This window comes from Mobula hypostoma, chromosome 2 (genome assembly GCF_963921235.1).
Source record: "Mobula hypostoma chromosome 2, sMobHyp1.1, whole genome shotgun sequence".
Taxonomy (NCBI): domain Eukaryota; kingdom Metazoa; phylum Chordata; class Chondrichthyes; order Myliobatiformes; family Myliobatidae; genus Mobula; species Mobula hypostoma.
In genome coordinates, this window is record NC_086098.1 from 60,135,566 (window position 1) to 60,155,405 (window position 19,840).

General features: G+C 41.6%; 1 protein-coding gene across 4 annotated transcripts in view; it reads right to left on the bottom strand.

The window, feature by feature from the left end:
* The window catches only part of greb1 (growth regulating estrogen receptor binding 1), a 304,535-nt gene that overhangs the window by 282,305 nt on the left and 2,390 nt on the right, over window positions 1-19,840 (bottom strand). Inside the window, exon 1 of one of the 4 annotated variants that reach the window (XM_063037517.1) lies at window positions 158-222. The exons of the other annotated variants lie outside the window; for them this stretch is intronic. The gene's annotated coding sequence lies outside the window, so the exon portion shown is untranslated. Of the gene's footprint in view, window positions 1-157; window positions 223-19,840 lie in introns of those variants that run through there. 4 annotated transcript variants of the gene reach the window in all.

Sequence of the window (19,840 nt, forward strand, 5' to 3'; positions counted from 1 at the left end):
GATTAATTGGCGTGCACAATAAATGCCCTCCTCACCAACGATTTCCAAATTACTTGAGTAAATATTTAAAAACAGGGACAAAAACCAGTGAGATTTTTCACACAGTTTACAAAATTCAAGTTTCTTGATAACAGATTGTGAGGCCCACCCTACATACGTGATCAAATAAGAAACTTGACTGAAAATCAGCAAACTGAAGTAAATTTCCGTCAGCCATTCTGATTTTTGTTTGGTGCAGCTATAATGATCACAGAAACAATCAATTTATTACTTATATGATTCAGTGCTGGAGCAAGAGGGGGAGGATTGAGTTACCGCGATTCTCGAGGGAACATGACTTTGTTAAATTTACTTTAAAAGGAGGCTTTTCCGAGGGGAGTAGGAGGAGCTAGGGTGTAAATAACAAGGTAAAAATGCTTTGGATTACAGCCAGCTATACATTGACATCAGGTTAACAAAGCAGAGAGTGGAATATATGGCTCAAAATTTGTTGTGGGAGAAAGGCAATTTGATTTATGGAGTGTTGGCACCAGTACCAGGAAAAGAGAGAGGTTTACTCAAATTTGATTAAGTCCAGTGTACTGATAATATTAAGGACTACGGGGGGGGGGTGGTACTTGAATAGTGAGTGAGAGGGGAAACACAAGCAGGATGAAAATGTAGTAACCAGTTAATGATAAACAGATTGTACTTTGTGAGGAAATAGCGTATATAATTATAATGCAGCAGCAGATGAGTTTTGCAAATTTATCTGGAAGCACAAAGATGTTATAACAAAATGAATAAATTAATTGCAAAAACAAAAGAGAATTAAGCTTCACGTAATACCAATACAGAGATATGGGTGCGTGATAGTTCTACCAATTGCATTTTCCTTGGGACTTGAAGCATAAGAAAGGAATAGAATGAAATTTCTAGGAAAACACTGAAACCATTGTGAGAAGCTTCTTGGCTCGGAAGATAAGAAAGTAGAATCAGTCTTTGGGTGATGAAAAGAATTAACAAGGGACAGAAAACACAACAGGGTGTAGCTGATTTGCTCCGTGTCTGGTAGAATGCACTTCATTCACATGCCTGTTGGCTCTTTGCCTGCTGGCCGACTGCAGCTCAGTCACATTCCTTATCTTCACCCCTTCATCCTCTGGGAGCTTAAATTCTCTTTCCAGGGGCATCAGCAAGGTGAGTGCATCAGGCTCAAAGGCCCTGTTATCAAGGTACAGGAAGGGGTTGGGGTGGTCTCAATTTGAATGACTGCAAGGACCTTCTCCCCCGGGGCACTCCCTTCCAAACTGTCCAGTCAATTGCTGGCCCGACTGCTGAAAGGGCCCAGCTCATTTGTATATAATCCCCATTCAGGGTGGGGGTGACTGCTTTCAGATGCTGTATGCAATCTTTCTCAATCTACCACGCTACCATAGTTGTGGAACCTGCTGTTTCTGCGTTAACTTAAATCCTCCAAGTCTAGTTTCCCCAATATCTTTTCTATTCCATGCTACTCAACTGATCATCTACTTTCAGCAACCAGCCTTCATTACAGAGTACCATCACCATCACACTTTAGCATGCTATTCACGGGTTTCTGTCACACCCTTTATGTCTTCCGCCTTCAGGTTTGCTGTGGGTGTGTTTCCATCAACTGTGGTCAGGTCTGGTGTGGCCAGCTGGTGTTCATATCTTAGGTTCTCTGTAATCACATGGTTATTGGTGTGATGAAAAACCAAGTTATCAGAAGATTGATGCTAATGAGAGAGAGATAAGGGAGACAATGGAGAAACATTCAAAATGCTAATAAGAGAGAAGAGAGAGATTAACGAGAAAGAAACACATTTCAGTTATTGACAGACCAATTGCTTTGAACCTGAACTATTTGAAGTTTGGACAGGCAATACCCCAGCAGGGGGATAAAAAGAACAGGCTCGCTAAGGCACGACACACACCACGAGATCACGAGATAACGAGACCCTGGAAGAGCAGTGTGCCCCTACAAGTTGGTGGGAGTTTGGGGGTCTGGTTCGCGGGAACCAACCATAGACGCACAGGGTGAAAAGGGTACGATCAGTGGGAACCTGGTGTGTGTGTCCGCCCTTGCCTGGGTGCCGGGTTCACCGCGGAAGAACGGTCGTATCCAGAATGGAGGGGTCAGTCGGTGACCACAGAAGACATAAAAAGGGTCCACCCGAAACCACCTGTGAACATCAAAGGTCTGCTTGAATCAAAATTTGCATTTCTCGCTCGCTCTCTCTCTCCAACAGCACAACAGCGATTACTGCGAAATGTACTAAGCTGAACTGAACTCTGCGTCACTTGAGACTGATCATTTTACCCCTAGACTGCGATAGAGCTTGGTTGATTCCTATTACCCTTGTTCTGTGTACATGTGTGTTTTATCATTGCTAACCTGTTGCATTTATATCCCTACGATTAGAGTACTGTGTTACTTATTTCTTTAATAAAACTTTATTAGTTTCTGTTAAACCAGACTCCAACTAGTGGTCCATTTCTGCTGGTTTGGCAACCCAGTTACGGGGTACGTAACACTGGGTACACTTGATCCCCCACTCTGTCTGTGGGAGCAAGAAGGTGAGTTGTACAGTTTAATCTGAGTCCTGAGTCCAGTGTTTCCAAGGGCTGCCTCACGGAGTCTGCACACAGACACAAGTGTCACTTGTTAAAGTACCATCCGAGGTCCTATCCATCTGGGAGCAAACCCCTGCCCTTTCAGGCAGTTCCCTCACCATGACTTGGTTCCCCACTGTGGGAGGATTATCTCCTTTCCCTTCAGCTCGCTCTGATCAGCAATGTGCTGCTGTTGTTTTGCTCAATCCTTCAACACTTTAAATTGGTTAAACAGTCTTTCACGCACTGTGTCATTCTATCCCTGTAAGCCCCAAGCTCACTGCAACCTGTAATTACCCCATAAGGGAGTCAATAACTTGTAGGGGTTGCTCACGATCTCATCAGGATCCCTGGTAAAGATAAAACTATAGAGTATTTCATATAATGGTTTTCTGAAGAAGCAATGTGTTATGCTGGTAGAGATATGGGATGCTTAGGAATGTTGTGTCATCCAATCAGGAGGATAGAACTGGGAGAAGGTTCTAGAGAATGCTGGGGGGAGAGGTTTCGTGATGGGCACTGAGGTGGGTCGAGGTCTCTTTCTGCGGGAGATGGAGAGAAGAAGCTCAAGGGAACTGCCCTTAGGATTCAATCCAGTGGGAATGCACGACTCAGTGGGCCCGGGAGAGGGAATACTGCCAGGGATCAGTGAATATGAGTTAGCGCCATCAGCGCATCGGACACATCGGCTTTTGGAAGATTTGTGCTCCAACCTGTGCACATTTGACTGTTTAATTATGATGGGGCCTTTGTTTTCTTCCTTTCTTTTTTTTAAATAACTATTTGGTTAAGTTAACATTCATAACTGTACCTTCTTAAATGTTGTATACAGTGCGCAGTCAATTATTTCCTGCCAACAGGTGATCGCATGGGAGTAGTAAGCTACACATTATTCACACAAATCGGGGTTTGGTGGGCAAGACATCCCAACCTCACAGGTTTGGCAAGACCAAAGTCATATCTAGCCTTGATGTACACAATCTGAGAAAGGTGGTTTTCTCACCACCATTTCCGGTGGCTGTTAGCGAGGGACTAACAAACTGATTCTCCAGACACACCCAGTAAAAAGGGGCTTCACTGGTAATACGTCAATCCATTCTTTCCCATCTCAGCTATAGTTTTGGCTAAGATGTTCTTGATTGTCCGGTTTATCTTTTCTACCATTCCTGAACTGTGAGGGTGGTAGGGCACGTGGAACCGTTGTCGAATTCCTAGCAGTTGGCACATTTCCTTCATCACTTTCCCTGTGAAATGTGCACCCTTCCAAGTCCACCTGAACTAGGCTTCCCCACCTTGGGAGGACTTACTGAGCTAGAATCTGTGCAGCGATGCAGTCCCTTGTTGGGAAAGCCTCTACCCACCAAGTGAAGTGATCTGTAATTTCTAAACAGTAGCTTTTCCCCTTGCTCTTCAGCAGGGGCCCTGTGAAGTCCACCTGGATATTTTCCCAGGGTTCCTTCGGCTGTGGCTGATTTGCCAGCTGTAGCTTTATGCCCCTACCAGGGTTATGCTGGGCACAATTGATACAATGGCGGCAAAATTTCACAGCATCTCCACCTATCCCTGGCCACCACCAGTCCTGCCGGACGGTTGTGATCATGCTCTGCCTTTCCTGATGCATCACCCATGATATAACTTCAATAGTATCTGCCTAATACATGGTGAGGCCACCATGACTCTTTTCTCCCAGTGCGTCCAGCCCCCATCTAGTCCCTCCTTTGCTTCCTTTCTCCATTTCCCTGTCTCTTCTGTCTCCACCTCTTCATAATTATACTGAACTGGCTTCTGTCATTTCTTCCTGCACGCCTGAAATTTCAATTGCCTCTTGTTCCTCTGCTGCCTTCTTTGCACTGCTATCTTCCCACTCATTTCCTTTCCGCTCCTTACTCTCCCATTTCTGGTGAGCTTTTACTTTAATTACTGCCACCTCAGCTGGCAGACTCACTGCTCCCAGCAGTTGCTGTATTATGTGCCCGTGCTGAATACCTGCCCTTCTGCTGTCTGTGACTGCTCTCAGCCTCCCCGTATTCAGGGGCTCTACAATGGCATGGGGTGTGTGTGGTATGAGTTGTCCCATCATTGCAACTCGTTCACTTCCTCACACTGCACACGCAGCGCAGTCTGAAGCTGCTGAGCAGCGGGTAATTCCGACTGCAATGGGTGACTGTATCCTTGAATAATATGCCACTGGCCTTGTGTCCCCATGCTCCTAGACCACTACCGCATTGTGATACCCTCCCTCATTGCTCCAGTATAGATGAAAGGGCCAAGCCACATCTGGTAATCCTAGCGCGGGTGTAGAGACCAGAGCTTTTTTGATAGCCGTAAAAGGCTTTTTCTCATCTGTCCTCCATCTTACTTCCTCCAGAGGGGGTTTCCCTCCTTTAATTAAGGCCTGTATCGGGGTCACTAGCAAGGAGAACTCTAGTATGAAATTATGCCAGAAATTGAATGGACTCGTTACCTTCCTTACTTGGCTTACATTTACTGGGCAGGGCATGAAGCTGATTGCCGAATGTCACTACCTCACTTTTTTAAATATACAGTATTTCTGTTTTTGCACACTTTTTAAAATCTATTCAATACACTTATTTGTTTATTTATTATTGTTTTATTTTATTTTATTTTTCTCTCTCTCTCTCTCTCTCTGCTAGATTATGTATCGCATTGAACTGCTGCTGCTAAGTTAACAAATTTCACGTCACATGCCGGTGATAATAAACCGGATTCTGAATCTGTTCTTTCTCCCCTGGGAAATGGTGTAGCCTAGATACCGTACAGTTTGCTTTCCTATCTGAGCCTTGTGTGGACTGATTGTAAACCCCTCATCCTGCGGTATCTCTAAAACACTGGCTATTGCCCCTAAACGACCGGCTTCATCTTCCGAAGCCGTTAATAGGTCATCTACATATTGTAAGCAGGTTGACCGGTAGATCGTTAGATTGAGCTTTTCCAAAGTCTGTGCCATGACCTTATGAAAAATGGCTGGGCTACTGTGCAATCCATGGGGGAGACTGGTCCACGCATACTGCTGCCCACCCATGGGGAAGGCAAATTGGTCTTGGGACTCTAGGTGCTAAGGGGAGCCCCCAAAATACATCACTGATATCCAGCACTGAAAAAACATTATGTTCTGGAGACAGACCATTCAGGATTGTTGCAGGGTTCACCAAAATGGGATGCAATCTTGGCAAGATTGTAAGGGCGGTATAGACTATTGTTAATCGATATAATCCATCGGGCTTCTTTACTGACCATATAGGCAAGTTAGTAGTTACCATAGTTTCTCTGAGTATCTCCTGGTGTTTTAGTTCCTTCACTTTACCCTGTCAGTGCAACTACACTGGCTATGTTGTGTTCTCTGTTGGTTGTACCTGTTCTCAGCCCCTGGCTTGTCCATATTATTTCTCCCTTTCATTAATCTATAACAGCTACTACTTCCAACAGACTATCCATTCCAAGGATAGTACCCCTATTACTTGGACAGAAATACATTGGAAGCTGAAGTCCACTGATTGCAAGTATTTGCGACTTGCTTCTTTCTGATTTCACTGTTTTTCCTCCTACAACCTGAATATAAATAACCTGTCCAGTTGTTGGGAAGGGTAGGTCAGTTATCAATATCGATACCCATGTCAACTAACACACTGCATTGCCATCCCCCTAACAATGCTGCTGTGTACATCCGTGAGTCACCAGCACTGGCAGTGGGAGCCACTGCCACTTCTTTTTCTGACCTAGAAGCCACTTTCACCAGCTCTGTGATCCGATCAGCAGACTGGTCACACTGAGTGTCAGTGCGATGAGAGATCGCATGTCTGCCAAGACTTTCACCTGTTTTTCTTTCCTTTTTTTTGGACACTGCCTCCAACCAAGTCCCAATAGGCCACAGCTGTAGCACATCAACTCCCTTACCCTCCCACTTCTATTCCAGGAGCTACTTGCTTCGCGCCCTGGCTGCTGGCAAACAAAACAAACCCTCTGGGACATCACAGGAGCTACATCCACTATAGCCACTTTACGATTTCTCTTGCACTTTCTTTGGTCTATCTCACCAGCCAACAAAACTATCACAGAGTAGGTCGACCCCACAGCTATTCCTAAATCTAAAACTTCCTGGTAGGCTGAGCTCAGGCATTCCTTCATCACTTTCTGGAAGAATGGGTGGTCCCTCCCTGGATTATTCAACCCTGAATACTCCTCATACACTCAATGTTTATGTTCTGCATAATCTATGGCTGTCTCATCAACTCCTTGAATCACTGCCGTTATCGTTCTCCAGTTACTCTCCCCTCCCTCCAGTCGCTGCCTCACTTCCCCTTTAAAAGAGCAATGCCTTTCTTCATTGCTGATATTCCCAGAAGTTGCCCATGTACCATCCCGCAGCCCCTGGGCCATAATGTCCCACATATTTCTCAGGCACTTTGCTTTTATCAACACGTGTATATCTTTAGGGAGCACATGGCGAATTTCAACCATTTCCTCGAGCTTGCACTAGAACTCTGAATTCCCAAATGCAACTTTAACTGAGGGCAACTCTGACAAAATGCTGTTTCTCTGTGGGGGGTGATGAACTCCTGAATGGTTGTAACTAGAGTAAAGGGCTGGCTCAGATCATTAGGGTTCTTGACCTGACTTAGGTGCCATCCTGACATATATATCTGGGTAAAACTTCTCCCTGAAATATCCCCACACTAGTTCCGACACTACACAAAGTATAAATGATGGGTATCAGTTAAACAGCACCTACTTAAAACCATAGAGTATGTACTCTGCAATCTGCCACTTTTGAGCACCTAAACTCAAGATGCCTGCTGTATTCCCTTGAATCTAACTGTAACACCAAGGCATGCGTGCACACACGCATGCACACAACTTTTATATCTACCAGTTCAGCTCTCCGTGTTCGTGACACCTCGTGTTCCCGTCTACCACCAACCTGAACAGATCCAAGTGTGAGTGTTAATTTTAAAAATACTCACCCACTTAGACTGCTAAGATCACCGGTCACATGATGGATCACACAAAGGTATCCCACTCCTGTCACCAAGTGTTGCTGTGTGAATGAAGTCACTGGAGAAAAGTACTGGTTGTTATGAAGCAGCTCCTTTGTTCGACAAAACAAGGTACAGCAGGCATCATATGGAGATGCTTTCAGTCGAAAGATCTGGCAGGCCTAATGTGCGGCTCGATATTTTATGTGCTAAACATCAAAGGACAAATTCCATATTTACAATATATTGATGATGCTTTCTTTGAAACTACACACAAACTCCACACCTCCCCGATCGCACCCACACCACACACATCCAAATGAATTTTAATCAGCATTGTCTGGTCTGGGATTCATGGGATCTAGGAACATATTGTTCAGAGCTGCATTCCAAATTAAATCCACAAATTATATTCAGTGGTGAAGACTGGTAGCCAAAGTCATTTGCTAAATGTAAATGTCCTAAATCCAAAAAAAATTGTTCTAACATACAGTTTTGGGCCCCTTATCTAAGGAAGGATGTGCTGGCATTGGAGAGGGTCCAGAATATATGAGGGGCGTTTGATGGCTCTGGGCCTGTACTCACTGGAGTTTAGATGAATGATGGGGGATCTCACTGAAACCTGTTGAATATTGAAAGGCCTAGATAGAGTGGATGTAGAGAGGATGTTTCCAATAGTAGGAAAGTCTAGGACCAGAGTTGAGGGACATCCATTCAGAACAGATGAGATGAGAAGTGAGAGGGTGGTGAATCAGTGGAATTCATTGCCACAAACTACTGCAGGCCAGTTCATTGGATATACTTAAAGCGGAGGTTGATAGGTTCTTGATTAATCAGGGTGTCAAAGGTTTTGGGGAGATGGCAGGAGAACGAGGTTGAAAGGGATAATAAATCAGCCATGATGGAATGGTGGAGTAGTCCTAATTCTGCTGCGATGTCTTATAGTACAGGAATCAACATTAGGCCTCAGCCGTTGACATGTTTAATGCCGACATTTCCGGTGAGAGGGACAAGTTCGAAGGAGAAGATTTGGGTGAGCTCCTCTCCTGTCTCACAGAGAATAAAGGGTGCCCACAATGCACTGCCAGGGGTGGTAGTGGAAGTAAATACCATAAAGACATTAAACAGGCTTTAAGCTAATCATGTGATGAGCAGAGAAGAGATTAAGAGCAGAGATTAATTTAGTTAGCCATCTAATTACTAGCATAAGTAATTTAGCCTAAAGGCTAAAATTTAGTCACATTGTGGGCCAAAAGGCCTGTTCCTATGTTGTGCTGTCCTATGTGTTAATGACTGAGCTAACGTGATCATCAAGTATTTTCAAGCTAGTGTACAAAATAAGGTCAGGTATATTGTGAGATTTGAGTGGTAGAATGGATATTACGTAAATAATTTAACCATGAAGATTGGCAAGAAAAATGAGTTCAGAGAGATGTGACAGTGAATGAAGCAGCAGGCCCAAGTGACTGACTGGGCTATTACTCCTCACAAACACGAGAAATTCTGCAGATGCTGGAAATCCAAAGCAAAACACACAAAATGCTGGAGGAAGTCAGCAGGCCAGGCAGCATCGATGGGAAAGAATAAACAGTCGACATTTCGGGCCAAGACCCTTCATCAGGACTATTACTCATGTTCTCAAACAAGTAATTTTCAAAGCATGAATGCATGTCCAATGTAACTGTAAATAACATGGATCTCTTTAAGCTACTTCAATACATTTCCATGCTTCTCAGGGCATTTACTCCCATCCAACCTTATAACTGCATTTATTTTCAATCAATTTTCCAAACACTCAATCAACTCTTGCAAGTGTTCTTTTGCGTCAAAATTTTGAATCGTGTGCCCCAAATGGTCAATTTTATAATGATCTTGAAACAACTTCTAAATTGAACTAGCTTAAAATAAAATGATTGTGTTTAACATATTGCTCCTTAATTATTCTCCTGATTCAATATCGGGTCCTACTGTTAATTACAAAGCCATAAATTACGTTGGGATCATAAAGTAATTTTCACATTCAAATCACAATGCAGCATATAAGCTACAATTACAATGAGCCAAATAATTGGGCAAAATATATTACTCTCTTTTTGGAAATGAAGTGAGCAACAACAGATCATGTGGGAGTAAACGGAATGCAAATCATTGCAAGGTCAAAATGCTTGGAAACTAATACAAATTCAAAACAATCAACTCTGAAAAAGCTCCAAGAATTAAGCAAATAGACCAAAGAGGAAGCAGCCAGGATAGTTTATGTTAAATAAATCATAAGATTAATTTCACAGAAGTATTTAACAATAACATGTCCATTAAAAAAAATTACTCACAACATTGACCGTCAATTTTTGTTCATTCTTATGTTTTCTTTCTTTACCCCATTCTCAACAACAAATAAGTAATTACCTCTTTTAAGCCTTTCTGTGCTATTCAGGCTGACGGTGCCCAACAATTATAGCATCAAAATATGAATGCTAGGTTGGAAATTGAAGCGGCAAACACGTGCCTTCAAATTATATCACAAACATGAAAACTAATTTTCCCCAAAGTGAATTTTGGATGACAACCATTTCCAATCTGCATCACAAGATATTCAAGTAGGCAATTCCAGTCATGATACCACTGATGCAGCTTCCCTTTCAGGTGAACACTTAAAGACATTATTATGCAATGCCATTTTAAAGCGTGACCAGTTCAAACTAAATAACATTGAGATGAAGCAGCATATCTGCCCTCAACCTATGTAATGCATGGACATATAATGGAAGTTCCGTCTTCTTCAGCTTTGGTACAGAATGAAAACTACACTCATGACGATCGAACTTGCTGGCAATCTATACGGGCATCTCAAGGGGGCATACTTAGCCCACTGCTATACTCTTTCCACACTGTGAAAGCAGTGGGCTAAGTATGCACACTTCGGGTCTCCCCCTCCCCCTCCTACTTTCAAATCTCTTACTATCTCTTCTTTCAGTTAGTCCTGACAAAGGGTCTCGGCCTGAAACATCAACTGTACCTCTTCCTAGAGATGCTGCCTGGCCTGCTGCATTCACCAGCATTTTTTATGTGTGTTATTTTAACTTATGGTAATTTTTGATGCATTGCACTGTAAAGCTGACACAAGACAACAAATTTCACGACATATATCAATGATGAAAAAAGATTCTGATTCTGACTACAGATTCCCATTGCCATTTCAACACCTGGAAACTACCTAGAACGTCTGCTTCCATGGCAATCCTGCTGGAAGTGCTTTCTGAATGACAGCTACAGGCTAGGGATCACAGCGACAGAGACCCAGGAGTGGAAGTATGGAAGTGCTCCTGTTTGACAACTATGGTAACAAATCCACATATTCTTATGTTAATACCCCCATACAGCAAAGTCCCCAGAGGCTGGCATTTACCAAGACAAGTATCACAGAGGCACTCTGTTCAGGCCTACAGCCATACAAGGTCAAGATCACCGCAACTTCCGCAACTTGGTGTTATTCCAGGTGGCTAATGATACCATCTTTCATCTGCTGCTCACTGGAGTGCACTATACCCCAGGAGAAAGGAGTGTCTCCTTTTGTCCATTTGTGGAAAGGATGGGCTGAGCAAATATGTGGATGTTTGGCATTTCTGGCTTCTACCAAGGCTGTGGTAGACTCCACTCCTAAAGAATTTCAGGCTCCCTTTGAGAATCCAGGGAACTATATAAATTACAAAGGCCTTGCTCCCTCAATGTTCGTGTCACAAGACAATGAGAGAGAAAAAATAAACTTTCCTAGGGCCATGTATCCAAAACTCTGAGTACTCCTTCATTCAAAATGAGGACACTTGCTTGGTGTCCTTCACTACCTGCACTGGGAGGCCAGGATTTTGGTGAGCGGCAATCATCTCCAGTTTTTCACACTACACTATGTTCAATCAACATTGGTTGAGCATTGCTGTACTGAAATCCCCAGCACCACCAGATCCCTACTAGAGAACTACAACAGCTTTCAAAAGGTATGAATCCACTGTCTACATCAGTCGAGCTGTCCACCACAGTACACTCAAATAGGTCTTAAGGCTTTACCATCATCAACTGCATCCTAACCAACACGACATCTCAGATATTATTTCAGGAGTTACCATAAGGCAATGGTGTGGAACTCAGCCAAAGCAAGGAGAACATCAAGTACTGTAAATACCAGTGTGTTAGAACTGTGTGATACTACAGAAGGGACAGCTTGACATCGTGTCCATTAACAATCAATAGGCATCATACTGTGGCCAATTTTGTCTTGAACAGCAATAGATCTCACATAATGAAGAAAATGAAATTCTGCTTTATTATTAGAAAATAAATAGTTCAGGAAATCATGCAAAGTTGAAACAGACAGGCAGGAGCCTGGCTCCATTTATTATCTTGCCATCACTGCAAATGGCGTCTGTGAAATGTAAACTGAGTAGGCATTTGAAAAGGTCCAACTTAGTAGGCTAGTCCAAAGGGTTATGATAAATGGGATCCAAGGTGACCTGGCTAAAAATGTCCAAAATTCCCTTGATAGCAAGTGGCAAGAGTGCGGAGATGTTTTTTTTAATGTCCAAGTCTTTGATTCATGGTGTATATTAGGGATTAGCACTTGGGCTTTGGTGCTTGTGATATATATGACAACATTGATACGAACTTAGGAGATATGATTAGTAAGTTTGCAGAAGACATTAAAACTTAGAGTTGTGGATGCCACCAAAGGTTGTCTAAAGCTACAGCAGTATGTAAACAAGTTGGAAGATTGGGCAAAAAGATAATATCCAGTGCTTTCCCATTGCAAGTGCTGTTGGTTAAGTCTGGTTGGCCTAACATAATGACAGAATGTTCTTACTGTGCAACACAAAATGCTGGAGGAACTCAATGAGTCAGGCAGCATCTACGAATGAAAAGGACAGTCAGTGTTTTCGTTCATCAAGACTGAAACATTGACTGGCCATTTCCTTACATAGATGTGATCCGACCTGCTGAATTCTTTCAGCATTTTTATGTTGCTCCAGATTCGCAGCATCTGCTGTCTCTTTTGTGTTCTTAGTGGCTGCACACAGTTTCTCTATTTCACCTTGAGGGCCAACAAGTATCTGAGAAAGAAATCCATGAGGGGATGATCCATTTTCAAATTCAGCATGCCACCTTGTGTGGCCACTCTGGAGAAGCTAGCTTTGGGCCAAAGACAAGCATCTGATCTAAGAGCCAATGAGAGCTCAAGGGTGCTGGCATGACAGGGAGGTGGAGTGGCATATTCCACAATTCCAATGGATCTCTCAGAGAACCAGGTAGACAAACTTGCTCTATGATCGAGATTGATCTTGCCCAGACCAGTGCCAAATCTAATGTCCACATTTTGCATAGATTTTGCTTCATGAAGGCTTCAAATATTCCCTCAATAACCAGCCCCACTATAGGAGAACAGAAATCTCCAATTCAATAGCTATGAATGGCTTCTCCTTCTTCCTATTCAAAGCTGAAAATGATCCAAAAGCCTACATACAGCAGAAATATTATCAGACCCGGGCACAAGGGAGTAAACAGGCTAAACAAACTCACAACATATTCACAGCTGCCATCTCCCTACTGTATCCTCCTCCTCAGTAATGCTGGTGTGCAGATATCCCATCCAATCGACTGCCATACTTTTAACCTTCTGTAATCAGCCCATCTGGGCCTAATGTTTCTTTTGCCCCATACCCCTATAGAATCGCTTCAAATAAGCACAAGTTAATGGAGAAAAAAAAACAATAAATTGGGACTCAAAGATGCAACCCATGTCAACAAGACCAGAAATGGGAACATGCGAAGAGACAATATTCAGTACACATCAAATTTTGACAGCACTGCTATTTTTCCCACACAGAATTAATTGCTAACATTATTTATGAGCACCTAAACAAAACAGTGCTTACTGATTCAATTTCCAGGCTATTTTATTTCACCATTTCAGGATCTGTGCTATATCCTCCGCATGGACCCACATTGGATTACAATAAAGACGTTTCAACACGCCGTCAAAAAGTGGAGCTCATGAATCCCGACACATCAACATACAGAATGGTTTTAGTAATGCTGCAACCAACTTTACCACAACAGCCTTATTTCTGTTCACATGGAGAGACAGCTCAGTTCTTTGAGGTGTATTTATACAAGTTGTATCTCTATTTGACACAGACTCACCCATTTTGTTTGAAATAAAAGAAGTTTGGAAACAATAGTTTTCTTTTGCTATTAAATCTCTTCCTTCCATATGCAAGAAGCACACTGATAATACTGGGGTGAGCAAAAGTCCTTCCATTTGTTAATTAACGGGTGCACTGATGATTTTCTGGATATAATAAATATACAAAAAGCAAAATGATTGGCATCTTAATACAATATGTGAAAATTCACAGTACAGAAAAAAAAATCTGGTGTAACTAAGGGAAAGCCTTCAGATAGTTCTAACAATTGATGTCATCAAAACAAAATGTTGATTTTCAACAATGACACTAGCACTGAGTAAATTATTGAAAGTTTGTAAAGATAAGTACTGCCATCGGAATATTCCAGAGGAATTATGCTTTATGTCTTGCATTTAAGAGGAAGAAAATTAACTTTGATTCAAGATTTAAGATCCCAAGGATCTATCTATTTCCAAAAAAAGCAGCAACTATGTTCAGCAGGCAATGGCAAAATTGAGTATTTCATTAATTTAACAGTAAAATTCATTTGTTTTCATTACATTTAATAGATATTACAAACAGTAGATTTTTTTCCTGGAATTTACAAAAGCAGAATTTATAGAGAACCTTTTTTTCACAATGAACCTAAATAAACTAATAGGTACCCTCGAAAGACTAATCCCAGAGATTTGATCATCTCTGCAAAAGGAGAAACAACCACAGTCCAAGTATACATAAACTTTTCCTCCAGCAAGTAAAATGTTTTACAAGAAACACACCGGATGCAGAGCCAGCTACTCACTGAACTGATGGAACGCTATGGCATCTTTCCAGGGCTATACTTTTGCATCCAAAGCTCAAGAATGGTGTTTTCAAGCCAGTTTACACAAAGGTTAGTAATCTAAAAATCTAGATGCATATCCAATTACATATTAAAAGACAGATATGGTCTACTAACCTGTCCTGCTTTATAATATCTTTTCACAAAAAAAATTCATGGCAAGATCCCAAAAATGTGAACTAGTTCCCACATTTCAAGATTCATTCTCAATAAAGACAACGATAACAATTAAATTCATGAAAAAATTAACCGTGCCAGCAGTGCCACTGGTCAATGATGGAGAAGGATGTTTAAAAATCCAAGACCACAAGCAAGACAAAAAATACATCATATACAAGGATCATGATGCTGAGATACCAGCAGCAATTACTGTTCCTTAAAGCCATGCGGAGTTACCATCGTTGCTGTTTCTACGTATTTCCCCAAATGTACTAGAAAGATAAATGAACCAAGAGAAACATCCTCTATGCTAATATCACCAAGACTGAGGTCCTAATTATATTCAATGGCTTCACTTGGCAGGCAATGCCGTTCATGTTCTAACACCACATTTCTGAAACAGGTCTATTCCCAGCTCCATCACAAGAAGACATTACCAGAGGCATTACGGGAAGAGACTCAAGGATGTCCTCAAAGTTCAAGTTCTAAGCAAGTTTATTTTCAAAGTACATATACAGTATATTACCATTAACATCCCTGAGATTCATTTTATTGCAGGCATTCACAGTATCTACAAAGAGAAATAACAGAATCCATGAAAGACCACACGTAACAGGATGGACAAGCAACCAGTGTACAAAAGACAACAATGTGCAAATACAAAAAGAAAATAATAATAAATAAGCAATAAATATTGAGAACATGAAATGAAGTGTCCTTGAAAGTTGTAGGAATGGTTCAGTGTTGGGGTGTTCAGTTCAAGTTATCCCCTCAGGTTCAAGAGCCTAATGGTTGAGGGGTAATGACTATTCCTGAACCTGATGGTACAGGTTCAGAGGCTCCTGTATCTTCTTCCTGATGGCATCAGAAAGAAGAGAGCAGAGCCTAGGAGATGAAGGTCTTTGATGATGGATGCTACTTTCCTGCGACAGGTCTCCATGTAGACGTGGGGATGGCTTTACCCGTGATGGAGTGGGCCATATCTACTACTTTTTGTTTGCTTTATCATTCAAGGACATTGGTGTTTCCATACAACAAGTGAACATACTACAAATAAACTCTTCTCGGGCTTCCAGCTGGGTACAGGTATCAATTATAACCAACATTTCAATGTCAAACTCTGTCATCTTTATCAGGGACGATGCCTGGGCATGTCTAGAACAGTGTATTTATACTCCCATTTTCTGTCTCTCCTGATTGGGTGAGGACTAATCAAGCAGGTTTCTGCTGTCCCACCTTGTTTACAATCAGATTCCAGTTCCTATTTAGGAGACCTTCGGTTTTTGTTAAAATTCTTTTCCTCTAGTTTTATTTCAATGGCTTCCTTCACCATGCGGTCCCAAAAGCCATTGATGCAGTGCAGTAGTTTTGTGCCAAAGTCAACCCTATAGACATTGCGCCTGCAATGTTCTGCTACTGCCAATTTCTCCAGGCAACCCAACATGATACACCTCCGATGCTCCTTGATGTGGGTTTCCACCATACTTCTAAATAAGAACTGGAATTCCACTGTAAGACGGGAGAGGGGAAACCTGATTGGATGAGGACTAACCAATCAGGAAGGATGAACTACGATGGGTATAAATACCACCGGACTAGACTTGCCCAGGCATCATCCCTGATGAAGACGGCAGAGTTTGCCTTCGAAACATCGGTAAAAATCAATACATGTACCCTGATGGAAGCCCAAGAACAGTTTATTCATCACAAACACCGAGAAAGCACTAGATCCTTTTTCAGTCAATATACTCTCCACAACACAAGTACAGAAGTTTGTCAAAGTTTTAGATGAGATGCTGAATCTATGCAAACTTCTAAGAAAGTAGAGGCACTGCTGTGCTTTCTTTGTAATGGCACTTACAGCTGAACCCAAGGCAGATCCTCTGAAATTATAACACCAAGGAATTTAAAGTTGCTGACCCGCTCTTCCTCTAATCCCCTGATGAAGACCGATTCATGGACCTCTGGTTTCTTTTTCCTCTAGTCAATCTGACCTGTTGGCTGCCTGACGTAATAAGCGTGTCCAATGCTTTCTGTTTTTGTTAATTTCAGATTTCCAGCATCTGCAGTTTGTTGGTTTTCAAGAACCAAGGCAAACTCCTACTTCTTGGTCTTGCTGACATTGAGTGAGAAGTTGTTATTGTGGCACCATTCAGCCAGACTGTCAATTTCCCTCCTATGTGCTGATTCGTCACTACTTTTGAATCAGCCAATGACAGTCAGCAAACTTAATATGGATTTGTAGCCTTACAGTCATTCAGAACATTAGTCCTCAGAGGTTTCCTGGAAAGTATGCAATGTCCACTCTCATTCCAGGGAATTGATGTTCCGTAACCGTGATCTGCATTGGGAGAATATGGAAGCCCATCCTTGAAATTAGAAACAGCTAACCACTGACCTGTTCCAGCAGGCACTTGCTGCTCCACAAGAATGAATAGTCTGACATTAACCTCATCAGTCATCTTAGAACCAAGGCAGAAGGCAACAGAAGAACGGTGACTATATAGCTAAGAGAGCCATTCTGTGCTTTTCTGAACAATCTGACTGAGAATATCAAATGTTCATTTGACCATCTAGTAATTGGTTATCACTATTCGTAATAGCTCCAACCTGCCTGACAACAAGACTATAAGCTTGTAATTTTCAGTGTAAATATGTTTCCTCCATTAAATAGACAAAATGGTTGATTTCTTACTTTCCAATGGGACATGATAATGTCACTGTAATAACTGAACCAGACATCCGTATTTTTTCTCCAAAAAGACACAGAACTGGAACATTTACGTTAGCAAGGACACACCTCTTTTTGAAACCAAAAATATTTAAATTTGGTTTTAATTCAAATGGCTTGACTGACGCACTTCCAAGGAATTTGAACTTCAATGATTTGTTTGCTTTTTTGCAGCAGTCAATCCATTGAAACAAGAGCAGTAACCATTGCACCCCATTCTTCACCTACCAATCACCAACTTAAAACCAGCAATTATTTTCCTTTTCCCCAGTTCTGACAAGTAGCCTTCCACTTGAAGCATCAAGTTATTTCTCTTTCCACTGTTACTACCTGACCTAATAAGTGTTTCCAATGTTTTCTGTTTTTCATTTCAGAATTCCAGCATCTGCAGTTTGTTGATTTTCCAGAACCAAGGCAAACTTCTGCCCCTTCCGAACTCAGAGACATAAATGCTCAATACAGTTCTCCTCTGAAACCTCAGCTGAAAAATTAAGTAATTCAGCAAAAACCAACAGATAAACATAGGACCTCCTGGTCTGCTTGGGTCAGTGCAATCCCAAAACCAAGCAAACTTCCGTTGAAGATTTTACAAAATGAAGGAATTTCAAACTGTGGCTCTGCTATCAAAATGGCACCAAACATTTCTAATGCTATTATAACAGTGAGGGTATTTAAGTAAGCAAAAAAAGCACTTTTCAAAAGATTATGATAAATGTTCACGTTAGTTAAGTGTACAAACAAATGTAACTCTCGCTTTGGCTAGTGGTTTAGTATAGGGGATGATAGCCCCCCGCCCCCCACCGGCCCAGCCAAACTTAAGAAGTCTCGTTTGGGTGGATGCTGCACAATGTGTCCCATTACAAATCAGTACCACAAAATAACAAACAGTACACAATATGCAATTAAACAATTGAGCTTTGTAATTCTTAATTTGACTATATAGTTAGTAAAAAAAAAATTAAAAAGGGCCCATTCTCATAAAACAGTCTAATGTGCAATGTTGGAGCTCACTGATAAGGCCGTTCGTCAACCATCGACCTCTTCTGATCGTCGCTGACCTTCGGACCATCCCTCCAAGTCCACTCCGTCCGGTGGGCTACCAACTCTCTCCATTCACGTCTTCTCTCCTCATCTCTCCCCGGCAAAAGACCACAAATACCCCGTTTCCAGACACACAAGAAAGAACAACATCCCGTTCATTGGCTAACATGCCCTGTTATCTCTAGTCATAACCCAAACATTGCTGCTACAGAGAAACCATTACCTTAGCAGTGGAACATTACAGAGAAGCTGTTACATTAGCAGTGAAACCTTGCAGCGTGTTACACAAATAATTAATTATTAAAATAGCAAGATCTCAGCCTTGCGCTCTAATTATACTTCATACTTTATTGTCGCCAAACAATTGGTACTAGACCGTACAATCATCACAGCGATATTTGATTCTGCGCTTCGCACTCCCTGGGGTACAAATCGATAGTAAACATTAAAAACTAAAAAATTTAAATTATAAATCATAAATAGAAAATAGAAAAGTGAAAGTAAGGTAGTGCAAAAAAATCGAGAGGCAGGTCTGGATATTTGGAGGGTACAGCCCAGGTCCGGGTCAGGATCCGTTCAGCAGTCTTATCACATTTGGAAAGAAGCTGTTCCCAAATCTGGCTGTATAAGTCTTCAAGCTCCTGAGCCTTCTCCCCGAGGGAAGAGGGACGAAAATTATCCCTCTTGTAGTTAGTTTCCAATCAGCTAGTAACCAGAATTGCATTGTGTCCAATTTAGTCTTGGTAAATAAAAACAAGGCCCACTATAAATCTGCTTTAATAGACAGAAACAGGTTTTGCTGTGATGTCCTTCAATGGTTAAAAAGCCATGAAGGTTCATCATTAAGATTCAAATTAATAATGAAGAATTGAATGAAGTCTCATCCAGCAAGTGGTATTCAGAGACCACATGCCAGAAAGGAGTCAATATTTCCATAATATTAAAGAACATCTTTTTCATTGTACAGAGAAAATCCAAGTAGAAATCATCACTTTTACCATGGTATCCACTAAGCAGCATGCACCACTCCAGACATTCTTCACGGAGAAATAAATTAAGAACTCTAATTCTTTATCAAAAACTTGCAAAATGTATATATTTCTTTCAGAACAGGAATGTCTAAAAACAGATCTTTAAAATTTTCAAATGTTGTAATCATCTAAATGGTAAAAACAATTTCCAATGAGGATTTTAGAAATTTGGCAAATAGCAACAATTTTAAATTGATGGCATGGACAGAAATTGGCATTTTTTTTTCTCATCTGTCAAGTGTTGCAGCTTAGAA